Source organism: Squalius cephalus, assembly GCF_949319135.1.
Source record: "Squalius cephalus genome assembly, chromosome: 20".
Classification (NCBI taxonomy): Eukaryota; Metazoa; Chordata; class Actinopteri; order Cypriniformes; family Leuciscidae; genus Squalius; species Squalius cephalus.
Window position 1 is genome coordinate 2,878,674 of NC_137141.1, and position 6,000 is coordinate 2,884,673.

The following is a 6,000-nucleotide window of genomic DNA, read 5'->3' on the forward strand; positions in this document are numbered from 1 at the left end:
GGTATGCAGCAAAGCATTTGTGAAGCCACAACACGCACAACCTTGAGGTGGATGGGCTACAACAGCAGAAGACCCCACCGGGTACCACTCATCTCCACTACAAATAGGAAAAAGAGGCTACAATTTGCACAAGCTCACCAAAATTGGACAGTTGAAGACTGGAAAAATGTTGCCTGGTCTGATGAGTCTCGATTTCTGTTGAGACATTCAGATGGTAGAGTCAGAATTTGGCGTAAACATAATGAAAACATGGATCCATCATGCCTTGTTACCACTGTGCAGGCTGGTGGTGGTGGTGTAATGGTGTGGGGGATGTTTTCTTGGCACACTTTAGGCCCCTTAGTGCCAGTTGGGCATCGTTTAAATGCCACGGCCTACCTGAGCATTGTTTCTGACCATGTCCATCCCTTTATGACCACCATGTACCCATCCTCTGATGGCTACTTCCAGCAGGATAATGCACCATGTCACAAAGCTCGAATCATTTCAAATTGGTTTCTTGAACATGACAATGAGTTCACTGTACTAAAATTGCCCCCACAGTCACCAGATCTCAACCCAATAGAGCATCTTTGGGATGTGGTGGAACGGGAGCTTCGTGCCCTGGATGTGCATCCCACAAATCTCCATCAACTGCAAGATGCTATCCTATCAATATGGGCCAACATTTCTAAAGAATGCTTTCAGCACCTTGTTGAATCAATGCCACGTAGAATTAAGGCAGTTCTGAAGGCGAAAGGGGGTCAAACACAGTATTAGTATGGTGTTCCTAATAATCCTTTAGGTGAGTGTATATATGTTTTACTTCATCGGAATGGTACGAAACTTGGTAAAGGTTTTGACACTTGCTGTGTGAACTAAAAAAAATAAATCATGGACATGATTCGAACAGGTTAATACAGTCACACTTGAGCTCCTCACAGTTAAAAATGAGCGCATTGGAAATGAATGGGAAACGAGTTTCCTCTAGTGGAAGTGTTTGGTACTGCAGCCGAACAACATCTCACTGAAAGCTCATTTTCTGAGATATCAACCTCAAATTTGGATCACAACTTGTTTAGATTTATGGCGTTGACTTTCTCACAGTGTTAGAGTAAAACGTGTGTTAGAACAGTGGTTCTCAACTCCAGTCCTCGGGACCCGTTGCTCTGCACATTTTGTATGTCTCTCTTATCTGACACACTCAGTTCAGTTCATGGAGTCTCTCTTAACGAGCTGATGATCTGATTCAGGTGTGTTAAATAAGGGAGACATACAAAATATGCAGAGCAGCGGGTCCCGAGGACTGGAGTTGAGAACCACTGTGTTAGAAAATAGTCATTTCATATAAAAATTGAAAATAGTATTTATGTGCATTTTTCATAACAATAAATACAAACTTTTTTTTTAAATTAATTTTTTTTTACTTTTTTCACTTCAGCAATAATCTGCCAAGTGTCGTCTTTAAAAAAGAGACCAAACTTCAGTCTGTGATCCAAAACATCGACAGTTTTAATTGGAAATGTCAGTTTCAGGTCTATCCTCAAAAAGTGAATAAATTAAATTACTGCATAAATATTATTTAGTATCATAACAAATACAAAATATTAAATAAAAAACATTATCGAATTAAAATATAGTACATTCATCTCATTTATAAATAAAAAAATTGGTCATATTTGACCGCCATGCAAAGAGAACCAAAAGGTTAAAAATGGTGCCTTTATGCTTTGGTACCGAAATACAGATAATGATTGGCCATTTCTACATGCACCCGAATCTGTTAAAGTCCCCCTGTGGTGTAAATCCAGCTTTTAATGTTGTTTATGTGTCTATGTGGTGTTTTTAATATGTTTTAAGACAAACCATGTGTAAGTTCATAAGTCGACAGCATTGCTGAGTATTTCCTCCTTAAAACTGCAGTGAACCAAAGACAGTCTCAAAAACACGCTTTGAAATCGCTGGTGTTTCTGACGTCACAAACTACCTTGTAACCAATCAGATCAACGTGTGATCGTCAACCAGTGGATCTCTGAGCTGAGTGAGTGAGTGGAGGCGGGGCTCATTTGCATATTCATAGAACCACGTATACTAAATGAGGCAAGGGTGTCGAGTTACATTCAAGATATTTTAAGACATGAAGAATTTTTTTCAAGGAATTTTTTTTTTAATATGTCATTTTGGTGATCAAATTTGGGGATAAAATGACTGATTACAGGGGGACTTTAATAATCGGACCGATGGCTCCTTAATGTAAAACACCTCAAACGATCTGAATGAGCTTGATCCGAATTTCAGTCTGATCGAAAGGAGCAGATCTTAAATAGGAAAATATTGAATGAATAATATGTAAACCTTTGAATCCAAATGCTTTCTGAATCAAAACCTTGTGCACATGCGCAGTGTGTATATTCACGAAATATTTGCTAAACAAGCTGAAAATGTTGCTGAACATTCGGTTTCATCGTTCTTCAAACATCATTAGAATGTTACTTAGTGACAAGCAGTGACATTAAAAACAATTTTGACGAAGGTCCGTTTCAGAAAAAAAAAGTCCCATGATGAATGATGTGTAAATAAGTTTTTGTGCTAACCTTTAGAGAACTTATTTTAACTTTGAACGAATGTTTCATTGATGTTACAGGAAGAATGTTTGTTCAGTGAATCGTCCGGTTTGGACAGTTGTGGTCACCGTGGTGGAGTTAAAAGTGCTGCGTGAAGATTCTCCTTCAGCGTTTTACCGGACAAACAGCAGCATACGTGTCCGGCACAATGACACACTGACGCCGCTAGGCCTCCTTTCCCCTTTCAAAGCTCCTGACGGCTGTGTTCCTGTTCTGCTAACTGGACATCCCCCATGTAAGTCCCTACAGCTCCATTCAAAACATCTTTCCCCGATTCCAGGCCACTAAGGTGCAACTAATCCACCAAATAAAGGCTGTTCAGGAAAGTATGCTGCTCACATTGTTTCCTGTGGCCAATTCAAGGCACATTTCTAAGGCCGCATTCATTGTGAGGGACACGCGAGCTCTCACTACGGCCGTGTCTTAAAAACAACAACAATGCATTCTCTCCTCATGAGTAATGTGCAACATGAGCTCATAGCAGAGATGTGCCAGCGCAGCAGAATCGCATGCGCTCCTCCTCCAAGCACCCGTGCAGTCGACTCATCACTCCTGTCACTCACTGCCTCACAAACACACCAGACGTCATGATCTGATTCAAACATTTACATTCATGCATTTCGCTTCTATCCAACGTGACTTGCATTACATTTGAGGTCTATATTTTATAGGTTCATGCATTCCCTGGGAATCAAACCCATGACCTCGGTGTTGCGAGCGCAGCTTCTGTTAATTGCCCTGAGGGTTATGGCCTCTGATGCTCTTCGTCATTTTCCACTGAATTTTTTATTTATTTTTACTTCATCGGAATGGTGCGAAACTTGGTAAAGGTTTTGACACTTTGACACATATTTATGACCATGGACCTCAAAACCAGTCAAAAGGGTCAATATTTTGCAATTGAGATTTATGCATAATCTATTAGATGTATGGTTTGCTAGGATAGGACAATATTTGGCCGAGATACAATTATCTGAATATCTGGAATCTGAGGGTACAAAAAAATCAAAATATTGAGAAAATTGCCTCAACTCACAATTATTATTTTTATATATTTACAGTAGGAAATTTTCAAAATATATTTATGGAACATGATCTTTACTTAATATCCTAATGATTTTTGGCATAAAAGAAAAAATGATATTTGACCCATACAATGTTATTTACCCGTGCGCCGTGTGACTGGTTTTTGATCCAGGGTCACATTTATGGATTTCGCTTTAATCCAAAATGACTTGCATTGCATTCGAGGTCTATACTTTATAGGTTCATGCATTCCCTGTGAGTCGAACCCATGACCTTGGTGTTGCGAGCGCAGCTTCTGTTAATTGCCCTGAGGGTTATGCCCTGCAGACACTGATCGATTTTAGCCCCAATTTTCACTCGCCAACAGTTTTGTGGGAATCGCTGAGAAATGCTGAAATCAGAGGGACATCAGTGCTCAGTGAAAATCATTACTTCAATGAGCTCATTGTTTCTGCCCTAAATTATACTTTTTTTTTTAAATTAAGACATTTTTAGCTAACTGTGATTTGTATATTCTGAAATACATAAGACAGTAACCTCTGATAATAGATCACTTTAACATGCTTTGGCACGAAGTGTATTGTGAAAAGAGCTATACAAATAAATGTGAATTGAATTTAATTGAATGTGTCGCTGAGGCCCGCGGAGTGTTTAGCTTGCCAAATATCTGGAAATGCTGCAGATTTGTTATGTTTGCTTATTGTACACCTCAGGTCTCAATTTCCCAGCACACGCTAATATTAATTACCATGTGATTAGAGATCCAAGAACTGAAGGTGTTGGAAAACTATTATATTTGTATCATTTTGCCAATTATTCTTTTCCAGCCCTAAAAGTGTCTGGTTGTCAGAGACCGTAAGAGATCACAAACTTGGTGCGATGGTTCCAAATCCCCCGCATTACTCACTACACACACACACTCACACACACACACACACACACACACACACACACACACACACACACACACACACACACACACACACACACACACACACACACACACACACACACACACACACACACACACACACACACACACACACACACACACACACCCGTTGGACACTAGGTGGCTTTTTTAATGTTTTTTTCCCCAAAATGTTCTGAAAAGCCTACTTTTTCTGCATATAGGCTGTTTCAATTTGCACAAAAATCGCCACACATCATGTCCAAAACCCTCATGACAAAAAGTTTTGAAAATAAAAGTTTTATTCAGATTTCTTTTTGTTTTTCTCTCTCGAATATTTCAGCCAATTAAATGGTCTGGCCTTTATCTGGTCAATGCAAAGTCCCCCAGTAGTGAATAATTTTATCCCTTTAAACTCATCTTTGATCACCGAAATGACATATTTAAATGTTTTTTTCTTCATGCCTTAAAATAGCTTGAATGTAACTCGACACCCTCGCCTCATTTAGTATGCGCAGTTCTATGAATATGCAAATGAGCCCCGCCTCCACTCACTCCCTCAGCTCAGAGATCCACTGGTTGACGATCACACGTTGATCTGATTGGTTACAAGGTAGTTTGTGACGTCAGAAACACCAGCGATTTCAAAGTGTGTTTTTGAGACTGTCTTTGGTTCACTGCAGTTTTAAGGAGAAAATACTCAGCAATGGTGTCGACTTATGAATTTACACATGGATTGTCTTAAAGCAGATTAAAAACACCACATAGACACATAAACAACATTAAAAGCTGGATTTTCACCACAGGGTACATGTAACAAAACTTGATACATCTAGACAAAAGGTAATTCTGAGGACGCGTGTCAAGTTGCATTAAAATCTGCCAACGGGAGGCGCTACAACTAAAAACATGTCTTAACTTTCTGAAAGAGTTTGTAATAACCTGCTGTTAGGGTTCAACTAAAAAGGAGACAGACACGTCAGTTCTCATCGAAACAGTCGAACTCCATGACGAAAGCCGTTGCAAGACATCGCTAAAGTCTAACAAGGCCCCAAACGCCACCTGAAAATCGTTCATTTTTCAACACGGTTATTTAACTCTGTAACTGTGATGCTAGAATAATCATTTTCTTACACATTTGCATACGAAATGTTCTTCGCCACTGACTTTTTCTTCTTTTCAAACTCGTCCTAGGCCTAATTTGCACAAAATTTGGTATGCACAATCTGGATAAACTCGACAAAACGTTTTTAATCATTTTAATTGTCATTTAATCAATTAGGAGATATGGGCCAATATGCTTTTTTTTTTTTTTTTTTTTTGTGCATTTGAGATTCCAGAAATAATTATCATAAAGTAAATGACCATTATATATAATACATTTTTGGCAGTCCATGATCCTGATGAATAACTTAGCTGAGTATTTCTCCCAGTTTCTAGTAATAACATTAAACTTCTACT